This window comes from Daphnia magna, linkage group LG3 (genome assembly GCF_020631705.1).
Source record: "Daphnia magna isolate NIES linkage group LG3, ASM2063170v1.1, whole genome shotgun sequence".
In the NCBI taxonomy this organism is placed as follows: Eukaryota; Metazoa; Arthropoda; class Branchiopoda; order Diplostraca; family Daphniidae; genus Daphnia; species Daphnia magna.
This window is the reverse complement of record NC_059184.1, coordinates 4,423,141-4,438,257: the sequence shown is the minus strand read 5'-3', so window position 1 is coordinate 4,438,257 and position 15,117 is coordinate 4,423,141. Positions and strand designations below refer to the sequence as shown.

The following is a 15,117-nucleotide window of genomic DNA, read 5'->3' as shown; positions in this document are numbered from 1 at the left end:
GTCCGGAGAAACACCCAATGCCATACCACAGCGATTGGGCCATACCACAACATTTTTACGTGGATGCATCTGATGAAGTATTTATTTATTTATTTTTTTGTTTTGTTTTTTGTCTGGCGTCCCTCTGTCCGTCTTGTCGACATTTCATATTTGAATGCAGTCAAACCATCGTCACATAAAATATGGGTAGGCGGAAAAGCTCGTTGGGTATTTTGCTGACTGCCCTATTACAAAAGCTAAATCAAATAAATTTTGGCATTAGGTTCGGGCGGCTCGTTGTCCAGAATTAATCCTGCCCGTTTCAAACAAGCCGGCATCCCATGCGGATCCGCTTATTGCTTAGTCAGTGTACCGAATGTTTGCGCGTTACGCAAAAAGGAAAAGGAACGTGGTCAAAATGATCGCAAATGTTTAGGGAAAACGTTTTCTCCGGTCGCTGGATTCAACTTGACCGTAAATTACAGTAGAATATTACGTGCCTTGTCGGCCTTTGCATTCTGCTATTCAAAAAAAAAAGCTGGACGTGTTCTCCTCCTACAGGCCATCTAGGAGAGAGCTGTGCGACGCCGACGCTGTTTATTTTTAGGCAGCCTTTTTTTCCCCCCTTTCCCCACAAAACGGAGGGAAATTGAAGGGGGGATTGCCACACGAAAAGACGAGCCGATGGATGTGTGTGCGCTTTAACGTTGTTTACCGGCGTCTGACGCTCCATCGGACCGAGAAACGCCAGAACCGACACGGAAGATTTCAAACGAAACCAGAAAAAAGAATTAAAGAAAGGAAAACATCAGTTTTTTTCTTCCCACTTTATATCATCCAGACACGCCCCTTTTTTATCAACTAGTATTATCATCGGGGATTTCACTATATGCATCGGTTACTGGAATAACTCGGAAAATAATCTATGAAAACGAATGCAACATTTGCGTAATATAGTTTTTTTTATTTTGAAAAGCTGGAACATATTCAAAAGGAGGTCGCATAACTTTTTCCTTCGTGTCACAAGCAAAACGCACCGCTCATCAGTCGACCTTGTTTTTGTTTTGTTATTTTTCTGCGGGAATCACGCTACTCCCGCGTTTACCTTTTTCACGCCCGATAGATGGCATCCGATTCGTTCGGGGACTGTCCGCCCCACCTAGAAATCCAGCTCAGTTAACCACAACAACAATAATCATAACAATAACAATAAAGATAAATTTGTGTGACAAAACAACCACACCCAAGGAAGCCAAGTGAATCATGCGAGGCAAACGAAATGACTTTGAACGAGAAAAATAAAAAAAGAAAATAATAATCTGAATGGTGAAGGTTTTTACGGTTACATATGGAAGAAGAAGAGCATAAGCAAATAACTTTGATTATTTTCGCTTCTCGTTCGAAATCTATCACGACGATGAGGCGCCAGAAGGGCGACGTGCTAGCCTTATTTCCTAAGCCATCAAGTCGTGGCCTACGCGTTGTTTGTTATTTGCGGGTTGTTATATAAAAATGTCTGGCGGGCGGACAGCATATAGAACATGGTTAGATCTGAACCAACAACCCTTTTTTTTTCCCCTCTTCAGTTTTTCTTTCAGTCGAACTGTTTGTTTTTTGTATTGTCTTTACTTATTAAAAGGAACAAATCAAAAGGGGGAAATTGGAGGATAACTCCCTACTCCCGCGGTCTTCCTGTCTTATTCTTTTTTTTTTTTTTCCCGAGTTCTGAAACATATACACACGCATGCACAAACAAAACTCTATAGTGAGCAGGTTTTTATTTAGGCTACGATGTTCAAGCTTTCGTCGATTGCGTTCGTGACTTTGTATATACCTCATCAGCGACGATGATGCTGACGCGTAACGGTGGCACGGCACAGACTTTTGTTTACCATCAACAGTTATACCATAAGAATAAAAGAAGATTTTTTATTATAATTATTTTTTTTAAGCGGAACGTCCCTCCAGCACAAGTCCGTCATCAACAAACATTGTGAAAGTGGTACGATCGATTTTTAATTACATTTTTCATCATTCCTACAGATGTTTGTGCGGGTATAGTTTTGTACATCCTGCTTTTTTTTTTCTTTTCAAAACCAACAAAAAAATAACAAAACGCAACAACATCAACACACACACAAAAAAAAGCAACAACAATTGCATATAAACCAACTAAAAACTATCATCATCTTCTGCTGCGCTGGGCTGATTAATCGATGGAATTCCAAACTCATTCCAGTCACTCGTATGCAGCAATAAATCTTTCTCTCCTTTTTTTTGGTTTTTTTTTTTTTCTTTTAAATTTTCGTCCTCCGCAACATGCAAAGGAATTTCAAAATGGCGCGTCGTGCTTGTTTAAGAAAAACGGCAAGCAAAAAAAAAAAGAAGGAAAGGAAGGCGATTGCGTTTGATTGTTAAAGAAAAATAAAGAACATTTGGGTTGCATCCCTCCGGTGGGAGAATTATCGGGTGGTCTACAGACAGCAGACGCGATGGGCGCAGACATGAAGGATTGTCTTACACGGATGGTGAGGGGAGTCTGCTGCTGCGCTGATGGGCCGTAATTTGTTTATTGTTAGCCGTCAGTTGAAAGAGTTTTTGCCGGCCAAAACAGACCGAAGAAAAAGTTCAGAGAGGAAGTAGAGCGACAGAGCAACGCCGTCTCCACCCCTCACGGTATATTTACAGTACGTATAAGAAATGTTTATTACAGTATGTGTATAAAAAATGTAGATCATCATTAGATCTACTCACGGAAAAAAAGAAAAAAAATCTAGCCCAAGCGGTCTCAATAGTATATTTTTTTTTTTTTAAAAAATTTTTTTTTTAAAAATTTTTTTAAAAAAGGGGGTTTTCCTAATAGTTTGGTGGGTACTGTATAAATACACCGACGGCCGCTTCTCCTTCCTGTACATCTTTATCGCACACCCCAAGCGGCCAGCCCGAGACATGTTAGAAATTTCAAACCCTCCCTTCATTTAGAGCCGCTCGTATATGCATATCCTGAATTTTGCATAATTCGCAAAGCGATAATCACATGTATGGCATTCAGCCTCTGAAAAACAAACAGTTCTTTTCGGGAATATTGGTGAAATCGGGTACAGATTTTTCTTCTGCTCAGCTGTATAGAGATTGTGATATTTGTTTGGTTGTAGTGCTCCATCACGTCGACAGAGTGGTGACTCGCGTTTTAGCCGGTCATCCCTTTCTTTGCCTTTCCCGTTCGAATCACAAAAAAGAAAAGGAGACAAGGACGCGGTGGACAAGACGGGAGAAAAGCGGGCTAAAGTGCTTTGGCGTGTACGACCCATCCATGGGGATGCGATAACACAAAGTCGGAAATAACGAGAAGCAAATCAACCGTTGCGTGCGGATGGTTGTCCTCGGCTTGGCCGATAAAAAAAAGAAAAGGGCCATCGAGAGAGTGCGCACCATTGCGGATGACTCTCCTTCGTTTTGCCGTGTCTTTTGTTCCTTTTTTTTAATTCTCCCGCGGCCCCGTGTAACGTCCGCATCCCTTGAAAATTGACTAGTAGCTTAAAATAATTTACTCCTTTGATTTTTTTTTTTTTCACGTCAAGAAAATGGGTAGTGGCGACGAATTGGCGACAGAAAATGTGATAGGAAAAAACAAGATGGAAAACTAAACATTTCCAAGTCCATCGTCATTGGTGTATTAGGAAATAGTCAACTTTAGCCTATTGAATTTCATTTTTTATTTTTTATTTCCCACTGTTTTTTTGTTTTGTTTTGTTTTGTTTTGTCTTCTCTTATTTCGGCTGGTTGTTTTCTATTGTTGTCTTTGCCTTCTGCCTTCTGGAAATTCTAGACGGTTTGTGATTTTCGAAGATGACGTGCTGGCTTATTGACCTGTGTTATAGCCACTGCTGGCCACCGTTTTCTTTTGTTAATGCTCACCAAAGGGAACTATTCCAAAAGGAATCAAAGACAATAGGAACGACCATGAGTTAAGATTATAATTTATGCGGGCGATATTATAATGAAGGTCAAAACGGGCAACAACACACGGGCAGACAAAGGGCGCGGTTGATGGCTTTCAAAGAGCTCCTTGTCACTCGCCTTGTCGCCAAAAAACACACACAAAAAAAAAAAAACAAACCTGTCCGTCAGTGTGCGTTTTTTTTTCTTTTTTTCCTGATTTGTGACTGGCAAGGCACTCCAATCAGCCCTGTTAACGAGCAAAAAGATTAAGGCATTCCGTGACTGCGTATATAGATTTTATGTACACGCACCGCCAAATGGACATTGAGGAAATGTTAAACAATAATCACACACACAGCAAGAAGGTTTTTTTTGTTAGAGAGGGGGGGAAAAAAAACCGGCGTGCGACCGCTAGTTTGTTGACTCACGCTCACTTTTCCTGTTGGGAAACTCGACTAGAATAAACCATCTACTTCTATACACTGTTTAAATGCACTGCGGTGTGTCGTACACACGAACGTACACACCACACCAGTTTGTTTTTAAAAAAAACTGGCTCTCCCCACTAGATCGTTCATGGAGATACGATTGGGGGGAAAACAAAAAGCGCACGAGCGACGGTGACTGTCTGATGCGCTTAAGAGCTCAGGAACCCCCCCCCCTTTCACTCGCATCTATTATCGAGATAAATATTTTTGCCAAATGGCTACTTCCATTGTCAGATAGTATAGTTGTATTACGCGATGGATTAGATTTTTTTTTATTGTTGTTTTTAGCAAGAAATCATTTCAAATCCATTTTTATATTGAATTGGTGTTAGTATCGTAGAGTTTGATCACGAACCCGCGTTTCTGAGGCAAGAACGAGAATGTTTAGTCAAGAATAAGCACAGGTGAGAGATAAACTGCATATGCAAATTCACTAAATTATTTGAAAACCTTTTTTTTTTTTTTCTGGGTTTTTTTCATCGACTGTTTTTCAAAAGGGATGGATTCTTCAACCAGTGAATAATACATTAAAAAGTCAGAGAGGAATAGGACAAAAATGTAGTCTATGTAACGCACTACTTGTATCTGGCATTTTCGGATTCCAAACGGGCCGGTCACTGAACTCCGACTGAACTGCTCACTAATCCAAATGCCAAACGCTTTTTCTCATGTAGATTCCTTTTTATTATTATTATTATTATTATTTCGAAGAGAGAAGATAAACTCGCGAGACGAGTGGCTACTAGGAATTAGTTAAGCATTTTTTAAAAAGGTGGAATGATGTCGTATTAAAAGAATTGGAATAACAAAAAAAAAGAAAAGCAAACTAATTCACGATTCACCCATTGTATTCAAATGTCGATTAATGACGTTCGCCTGGAGACAGACCAAAGTCCAATTGTTTAAACAGAAAACTCTTTTAAAAAAAAAACAACAAAAAACTAACAAAATTTACTTGGCTATTGTTCACTCATCTGTACGAAAATATCAGAGTCAAAGAAATAATACGAGGATGAAATGAATTTTTTAATTGCGTCACGCAGCCTGTTATGTTTGAATTGGCCGTGTTATTTGTTTGTTCAAAGAAATTTCGATGTAATAAAAACAAAAAACAAAAAAAAATAAGAAAAGGTATAACAAAGAAGCCAAAGAATATTGTTTGAGAATGTTTCAAAAGGTGGACAACAAGAGACATAAGAGAGACAACAAAGAATTGGGAACAAGAAAAAAGAGCCAAATGAGAACGACCCAAGTGACTAAGCAAATCCAGCATATGTCTTTTGTTTTCCTCTCTCTCTCCCCCCATCATGTCGTTTTCTATTCTATGGAAATACGAAGATAAAAGAAGTCTGGACACACGGACACAGGTGCCGGAGCCCCCAGCAGCTTTCAAAACAGAAAAATACGAATACCAAGAGAAAGGTCAAAGAAAATAGGAAAATCCGAAAATTGACCAAATGCAAACCAAATGACGTGAGCCGGCGAACTTTCTTTAGCGGCTGTTAAACTACTACATCTCGGCTAGTGTGTCTTCTCTCTCTCTTTCACGTCTATGCGCAGCACAGTGTGTGTTTTGTCTGGCGAATGTCAACACACTGACAAATTGCCACTCATGTGCGCGCTGCTTCTTCGACGTGGATGTTGTCCAGCCACTGCAGGGAGATTTTTTGGTGCGGTAACCCAACCACCGAAATGGACCAACACGTCAAGGGGGTGCCCCTTCAACAAATTGGCGAACAACGGCTACTCGTCAAGCATAGAGAAAAGTCGTCCAAGAGTCTTAAAGAAACAAAACACACACACAAAAAAGATAACACGCCACAAAAAGTAACAACAATAAAAATGTCACTGACGCCAGGGGGAGATGGAGGCGAAAACGTCGTCGGTTATATTTTGGCAAATCGATCAGCTGTTGCATCTCCGGCTGCGCTCGTGCAAACTGCAAAACAACAAAATAAAAGAGGGGGGCAGCAAAGTAAACACGTAGACACACAAGGCTATGTCTTCTTGCATATTATATTAGTCTATTTTGTCTCCGCCATTCAGGAGCCAACTGTTCCCTCAATTTTTCCGTTGCTTTGCAGATTAGCAGTTGTGCATTTGGCGTTGACAGATGCCAAGAAAACTTCAAATATATCCTTGTAGGTCACAAAAAACTATGCGCATCACATGGACAAAAAAAAAAGAAAAAAAAAAGGAGGAAGAGCTACGATATGTCGTGAAACATTTGCGCTTTGCAGCGCAGCCTCAGCTGTTTGGCCTTCGTCTTGTTCCCTTTATAATTTTCTACAGTTTTTTTTTTTACGATAGCGCGTATAAAATAATGAAACACGCAACCATCGTCGGCATATGTGATGTGTATTTATTTAATTTATGGTTTTAATTTTCTTTTGGGGCAGGTTGCAAAAAAGAAAATCCAGGAAAAAATAAAGAATTTGGGCAGAAAAAATCAAGGTGGTTAGCGATTGTTGTACCTTCGTTGTTCCTGTCTTTTTACGCTGCCTTGTGTGGTTGCTCCTAATTACCGATGCCTGCTGGAAATCAGCATATGGCTCTGCGCTCGGCCGTGAGATGAATGAAAAGCAGCCATAAAAACGGCCGTAAAAAGTTTCCAAATGGAAAAGAAACTGATGGGGCACCTTCATTATAAGCAACGGCGAGGCCTTATTTATTTATTTTTTTTTTGGTACGTTATTCATAGAAATAATTTGATGAGCTGCAGGAGAGGGAAAGAGAGAAAATAAAACAACAAAATTTACACACACAAAAAAATAAAAATAAAATAAGAGGTGAATAATAGACAAAAGACTGACAAGATGAGGATCGTTCATCCGACCGGTCCGGGCGGGCTGGCGGCTTTAGACAGAAGAAAATAATAAAAAACAAAACCAAAATGTATAAGGGTTTCTGTTGGAAGACCTTTGGGTCAGGTATTCTCTTGGCCGTCAAACATTGTAAATGCTGTGTGTGTGTGTGTGGCAACAGTGGTGTGTGCCGGTGCTTCTGTAAGCGCGGCTGCTGCGAACGAATTAGCAGACGGTGGAAAAGAGATAAAAATGAATCAAGAGAACGAGAACAGGAGAAAACGAGGAAATATATATTCATGGCAGTCGCGTAAAAAAAAGGGTGGCCAGCCCTCAAGCGACACATTATTTCGAAGACTGTGTGTAGAGTTGGTTACACAAGCGAAAGAACTTTGCCGTCGACATCAGAGAGAAAAGGCCATTCGAGTGGGGAAGAGGAAGAACAGCCCAACGTTTGGAAAGAAAAAATTTTATTTTTTCAATAATAATAAAACAAGAAAAGGGGCAAAAAGAAGAACACACGAAGAAGAATTTTCTGTAGAAAGTCAAAAGACGAGGTGAAAAGAAACAGACGTCCAACAGCCAGTTCCCAGCATCAATTTTGGGTTTTTTTTTCCAGGCATCTCTTCGCAGCACGCACCGGCCATTTCTCATCGTCCTCCGATCCTCCTATTTATTTCCTTCTGTTTTTCAACCCCCTCCCTCTAATGTATTTCTGTTATTTCTTGCCACAGTAGAACACCAAAGCGCTTTCAGTCCGTTTTCTGTTTTTGCTATACCAAAAGGAATTGAATTCATCTTTTGGCCTGTAAAAGGGCAACACCATCCACTAAACGCGGATATTTGTTTTTCCTTTTTCGATTGTGTGCAGGACAGAAATGAAAGAAGAAAACGTACACAACTGATCACACAAAAAAAAAAGACATTGGCAGCAATTCAAACATTCAAAACAGCAACGGTCGTCAGTCCCGTCAGACGTCCAGCTAAGCGCCGTATCCGTCTCCTATTTCTCTTGTTCGTCCCATCTTCGTCTTTATTGATGGGTCATATACAGCCCGGTATCGAAGTTGCTGGACCCCAACACTTTGTACATATATTTTCATTCGCTTTAACCAATAGAATTTGAAAATACGGCCGTCCCCTTAATTCGTTGGCGACAACGGCAAAAGAGCGACGTGACTTGAAATGGCAAACCTAATGGCGCTGTTTCTTCAGACTCTTTTGTAATATAGTCAACCTTATACGAATCTAACATCGCCATTATTTTATTTTATTTTTTTGTGGCTGAAAGATTCCTATAGTTCGGGACATCGTCGAGCCGGCGAGGTTCGTGAGTCGGTTGCGCGACACTAAAAAGCCGTTGCCGTCTCGCTCGATTACGAAAAACAACACGCGGGAATGCGCACAGCAACTTCGACAAAAGCGACTAGCAAAGAAAAAGAGAGAGCGCCATCGCTACAATAAAATAATCTAATGAAAAAAATAAAAATAAAAGATATATACAGTATATAAAATAAAATAGAGGTCATCCAGAAGACGTACGAGTAGAAGAAGAAGAAGAAGAAAATGTTTTGAGACTTTTGTCGACTCTCTATCGACCTAGAAATTTGAAACTCCTTTTTCTGCGATGACCGTTTTCTTCTTGTTATCGTTTATTTCCTTTGCTGTGTGGACACAAGGGAGAGGACGATCTTGTGTGTTTGCGTACCTACTTTGTACACACGCGTCGATAGTTGAAGTATAAACAGAGAAATAAAAACGGGCACAAAAGCCATTTGGCCAAGATACTTGTGTCAGATGGCCCGTCCGATTTTGGAAATCGTCTCGTTGAATCTTGTGCGCTGTCGTCTATAACGTCGTCCTAAAAAAATAAAATAAAATAAAATATAAAAAGGTTAGAAAAAAACACACACCTTCTATATTGGCCGTCCGTGTCGCTGATGTCCTTGTTTTTATCCATTCGCCGCCGACTGTTGAATTCTTAATCACTGTCCACTCTCGGCTTCTTTGCCGATTGTTTTATCCCCCCTCCTTCCCCAACTCACGTACACCACTTTAAAAGAATAAAAAAACATAATTAAAACGATTTTTTTTTAAACGATGTTTTGTTTTCTTGTCATTGTCCGTCTAGAAGAAACAAAAGAAAGTCAGAGAGAATAATATGGATGTCCCTCTTACTAAGATGCCTAATACGCGCATCCCTCAGCGATTGATTTAGTGTTGGCGACCACAGCCAACAGGCATCAACCGAAGAGGGGGGAGTGATTCAACAGCAGTGCAGCTTAAGAAAGGGCTTTTATTTTATATTTTTTCAAAGCTTTAAGATGCTGGCAAAGGAGATAAAGAAAGGGCGAGAAATCTACATAGTATACAACTGGACGAGTAGGGGAGGGTTTTTGTGAGTTTCTTCGGAGATCGCAGAGGAACTATACGAGCTCCGGCGAAGTGAGCGCACGCGCGTACTTCACCTAAAAATAGGGAGAAAGAGAGAGAGAGAGAGAAAAAAAATGAATACAGACACACACATAACAGATGACGTATACTGACGACGATGATTTCAAGTGCGTCGTTCTGTAGGCGCCGGCCAGTGTCTGGTCCTTTTGACTATCTGTCTCCTCACTTCGCTCATCTTCCTTTAATCCTATATAATGCGCTGCTGCCCTAGCTGTTATATTCATAGCTCTCTTTCGCTCTCCTCGGCCGTCTCTTCTCAAGCAATCAAACTCGAGTGTGTGTCCAATTGAAGTTGGCTAGTCGCCATATAAAGCTGCTGATTATGTCATACGAGATAATTTCACGCTCGGATGCACTCGAAAAATTTAAATTTCCAGTTGATGAGCCACATCTTCATGTGTTCATTCGCAATCATCACCCGAGTTAAACACACACACACACACTGGCTATTTTCCTTAACGGTTATTTCGGATTGGTTCTGCGTTACGTGACTGTATATGTCCAATACGCTAATGACCAATGGCGCAATCCAACCGGTCTGATCCGCATCGCTTCAAATTAAGGTGGCAATGAAACAAATAAAAAATTGCTGCGTTGCTTTCGTTGTTTGCGTCGCTCAAATTGTTCGTGATGATGACCCCCGCATGAAGTCCAAACCATTGCCACCATAGGAGCAATAACAACCCCACGATAAATAATAATTCCAAGGACATTAACATAAGGGTTGCACTTGATTGACGATGAGATTCTACGAACCAGAACGTCACGTGTGTTTTCTTGTTTAGTTTCTTTTTCTTTTTCCTTCCCCATCATTTGGTCTTGGAGACTCATCAGCACGCGACCCGATCGTGTTCGTTTTTTGTGAAAGACCGGCAAGCAGAAAAATCCAGAAATTTTTTTTTCTTCCAATGTGTACGACAACAGAAAATGGTGGTTTCTGTCGTCAGAGGTTCTATATGGAAAAAGAGAGAGAAAAACACACACACACAAAAAAAAAAGAAAAACCAAGAAAATGTCGATGACTTCGGGACTGGGGGTGGGGGTTTGTGTGGCTGTTTAAATGCAGAGGCAAAAGTCCATCTGTCGCCACGCTTGATTCATTAGCCACAGCCAAGTCAGTCACAGTTCAGCCACATAGTTTTAGGATTTCAACTAGTGCATATACTTAAAACGGGTAATAATAAAATTCAAAAAAACAAAGAAAACAAACATTCTTTTTATATTTCTGTTGCTTTCATCGTTCCGTCTAGCTTAGATACCTCTGCCTCTTTGTTACTCAGTTGTTTTTTTTTCCTTTTGTTTTCCCAATGTTTCATTCTCCTCCTCGTATAACCGGCCTTTTAGCTACCATTTACAAGGCCGAACATGTGCTGCAGGAGCAGTTGTGTTTGTTTCTGTTTCTTTAACCCCCCCTTCCACCTCAAAAAGGAAAAGAAAAGAAAACGCATTCCTCAGAGGAGCGAGCGCACGACGACTGGTCCTAGTCACGCGGGACTGTCACTGTCCGTTCACCGAACATGGAGGAACGAAAATCGAGCAGACATCGTGAGCCAGGTGCATTATTAACGAGATTGCCGTTCGCTCTTAATATGATGGAATATCCATTAGGCAGCAACGAGTGGGGAGCGAGCGTGCGCGTAATTTTAACGGCCCGCGATACGTCGGACAGCATATCGGCAAGAAAATCAAAGAAGGGCGATATCTTGTGAAAATAAGAAAGGAAAAACCCAAGAAAGAAAGACAAAAAAAAAATCAACTAAAAATCAACAAGAAAAAAATCGGAGAAGAAACAAAGAAAAATAAAAATAGGACAAATTCGAAATGCACGAAATCACCTGAGGTCTGCGTGAATTTGCGTGTGCGGTCCCTTTCAATCATTGCCAACAAGGCAACGTATTATGCACTCCCCCGATACTGTCTGCGAGGTAGTACACATCATAATGTTATTCATATTGATGACTGTACTACGATTATTTGGCATGAAAGTGGCGAGTTTTATTCCAGGGGGAGGACACGGTCGGGTAGGTCATGGTGACGCCTACCCCATCCTTGTTAAACAAAACAACACACAAAAAACGAGCTGGAATTTGATCCGATTGGAAATGATGGACAGACGATGCAATAGTTTGTCTTATTTGAAATCATCTTTCTTATATACTCGTCCTTCAAAGGCGGCAAAGAAGTGGATTCTCCCTCAGCCCCCATCCATCAAACGATTATAATTACATAGGACTTGCAATATGGCAGACGATCCGCACGGCCGTTCCATCTGATTACCATACGGCAATCGAATGGTCTTTTTGGGCAGGGCTATCACAATGGGTGGTCGGTTTGATCTAATAAACACAATCATTAAAAATGAAAGGGGGAACAAAAACAAAATATATTCCTCCATCAATTCGCTCACCGAAACACAGGCCATTTTGGTCTTATTTTTCTTTGCCACTCTTCGGGGTCAGAGGGTGTGGTTGGACCAAGTCGCAACTCATTACGGCCATGTGTTTGTTGATGGTTAGCCATTCGTAACAATGTGGACTGTCTCGTTATTGTTTGATGCAATGTGATTTCACTTCTCCCTTTGTTTGGTTTGTGCCGTAAACTATATGGTCTAGACCAAATAATGGTTACGGGCCCGTCTATTTTTAAAAATTCTTTTTTTTTTGAATATCTTTTCCCATTTTCGCAGTTGGTAGTTATTGGGCGTAGTGGAGATTTTTTCTTTTGGCGCCTTGCGGGTACTTGTCCTTATAGGATAATCACTTTGCCTCCCGTTTCATTAAATAACGCCTGTTTTTTGTTTTTTTACCTGTCTGTTACACGTTTGAAACGAAGCGCCTCGCATTCGAAATTCATTGGAATTGCTTGGATATTTACAGCAGATATATGGCTTATGTAATAGGTATATATATATATACATATATATACGTGGGTATATACCCCCGCAGTTTCTGGCTCTTTTCAAAGGCTAGCGAACCGATGGGCGAGCCGCCATGTTTCACCATCGTCCACCTACATTTATGCAGTCATTATTCCAGGTAAAAAAAAAAAATGAAAAGAAAATGGAACAACTGACGCCAATTCTCCAACTCGCTAACGTACATACAAAAGAAGACGGGGCGCCGCAAAATGCATACCACAACGCGCGTCATTTTCAATTCTCCAGCAAAAATATTTGAAAAAAAAAAAAAGAGTGAAACGAGATGATATTTTAGAGACTCGAACCCCAGCAACGTACGGTAAGAAAATTACACAAGGGCCTTAGTCATGATGAGGGCAGCATTTAAAAAGGAATAAATAAACAACCAAAGCAAAATCCTTGAGCAGGTGTTATGGAACGTCCCATACTTGAATATCTGCAAGTCAATGAATCGTGTTATTAAAAAAAAAAAAAAAAAACGCTTTGAGGGATAGAAAAGGCAAACAAAAGCGAATGTATAACCTTCGATATCCTGCAGGATTTCGGGCATTTGCCTTTTTGAGTTGTGAAATCATTTCGTGCCTGAAAGGCAATCAAGAAAACCTCCAGACTTTGCTGAACGATTTGTATATCTAAATGTCCCAAAATGACCATAAATGACGGCCGTCACCCGACGTCACAGAGACACGGCCATTCCAGCTGGATCAGAGCAACGGCGTCGTTCCGTCAAGAACAAAAGAATGCAGGTCAATTCATTTGGTCAACGCTTCCCTCCGTCTATTTCGCCATCGTGTTTTGCTAGTTGCTGTTGTCTATATCCATCGCCACTGCTTTTTTTTGTTTTTCTTCTTCCTAACCTTCCCAGAAGCAAAGAGAGACCCGCATAACAAAAGACAAGAGAAAAACAAAAGAACCAATAAGCGCAAAGCGTCCGTGTAATTAGTCAAAGTCCTTCCCCGCTCTCTGGTCGGGTCAAAACTTTGAAATAGCAAACGAGGCCAAGTTTGGTGGCTGAGGCGTGTCGTCTCCGCACAAATAACAACACACAGTCCCGCGTGATGAAAGCGGGACTAACTCTAGTCGTCTTGGGGTCTTATAGGTTATAACGATTGCTGATTTCTTATGGTTTCTCCAACAAACACACTTAGCCATCGTTTTCTCCCACGGTCTGCTTGTCCCATCTTTCTCTCTGCCTTTTACCTTCTCCGGCAGTTGCTGCGTCCTATGTATGACGTCGTGATTCACTGGGAAGGAGGAGGAGCAGCAATAAAACGCCGTGCAAGCATTACAAGCCCTTATGTCATAGACGAATAAAATATACAAATATAAATTTGATTTAGGTTGTTTGTCGTCGTTGCCGGCACGAAACTATAGTCACGATGATCTCCGCCCGTCCCCCCCTTTTTCGGGCCGTTCGTTTGTTCAGTTATAGTCGGCCTTTAATGAGGCCTATTGCTGATTTTCCAGATTAGAATTTTCTTTTTATTTTACCTCATTTGAAGCCATGACTTGTGACTAGAGACAAGAATCTATATGCATAGATAACGTGCGTAGGGAAATTGTTGTGTGGCAGACAAATAAGGCCATTGACCTGCCCACTTTGGAAAGTAAATTGAAACCCCCCCCCCTCCAAAATGTATATGCTCTCGTTTATTGTCTAAGAATAAAACCCACCAAAATAATAATGCTGCCCTTATAAAGAAAGAAAGAAAGAAAGAAAAATCCATAAATATACATCAGAATGTGCTGTATAAACAAAAAGGTTGAGAATATAAGCCTTGACTCGGCATATAGTCTTCACACCTGAAAAGTTATCGCCGACTGCGTCTCTAAAGCTATTCGGTCGAAAACGATTGAAAATTTAAATCAGTTTTTTTCGGCGCTTTCTCGTGAACCCACCTCCTTCGTTGTTATTCCGTAGCTATTATTATACGCCCGGTGTGAGCGTAAGGATGTATTTTAAAAAAACTGTGGACGTGGTCTACGTATTTTTTGTTGTTGGTTTCTTTCTATATACTTTGCTGTTGCGGAGTGAGACGAACGAGAATGGAATGAAGGTACGAAACTGTTAGTTTTCTTTTGCATGTGTTGTTGTGTTTTTCTTTCTATATTTTCCTTAGCTCTGCTGATGGCAAGTTAACGTCGTTCTGGAACCCCCCAAAATATTACGGCCTGGGCAGTCCAGGCCACTTCTTGATTTGCTGCTGGAGGCGAGACACGAGAAAAGAAAGAAAATGGAAAAAAAAATATATATAAATAAAATAAGAAATATGAAACGACCCAAATGTAATATTAAAAAAACAAAAACAAGTCGAGATGCGGAGGATAGAAAACAACAACGACCTTCCATTCTATTCCGTTTTAGTATAATTTTTTTCTTTTCTCTCTTCCATCTTTGAAAAGAAAAATGCCTTTACACGTCACACCAAACGATGGGAAAGAATGAAAAAAAAGGTCGGGAAAAAAATAAAACAAAAACACAACGTTCGTTCGTTCCTCTTATCTCTGGCCGTGTATAGTTAGTTCGAAAAAG

The 15,117-nt window shown here is 40.6% G+C and overlaps 3 long non-coding RNA genes across 3 annotated transcripts; 1 reads left to right on the top strand and 2 right to left on the bottom strand.

The window, feature by feature from the left end:
- Window positions 1-3,629: 3,629 nt before the first annotated feature.
- Window positions 3,630-4,511, bottom strand: LOC116918495. Its single transcript, XR_004391540.2, has 3 exons — window positions 4,233-4,511; window positions 4,100-4,168; window positions 3,630-3,906 (listed from the first exon to the last, which is right to left on the bottom strand). It is a non-coding gene; the product is annotated as an uncharacterized LOC116918495 (long non-coding RNA).
- Window positions 4,512-4,741: 230 nt separating this feature from the next.
- LOC116918798 lies at window positions 4,742-9,715 on the bottom strand. The gene is made up of 4 exons (XR_006644136.1): window positions 9,392-9,715; window positions 9,127-9,266; window positions 8,756-9,074; window positions 4,742-8,683 (listed from the first exon to the last, which is right to left on the bottom strand). It is a non-coding gene; the product is annotated as an uncharacterized LOC116918798 (long non-coding RNA).
- Window positions 9,716-14,268: 4,553 nt separating this feature from the next.
- LOC116918799 lies at window positions 14,269-14,814 on the top strand. The gene is made up of 2 exons (XR_004391659.2): window positions 14,269-14,641; window positions 14,705-14,814. It is a non-coding gene; the product is annotated as an uncharacterized LOC116918799 (long non-coding RNA).
- The last annotated feature ends 303 nt before the right edge of the window (window positions 14,815-15,117 follow it).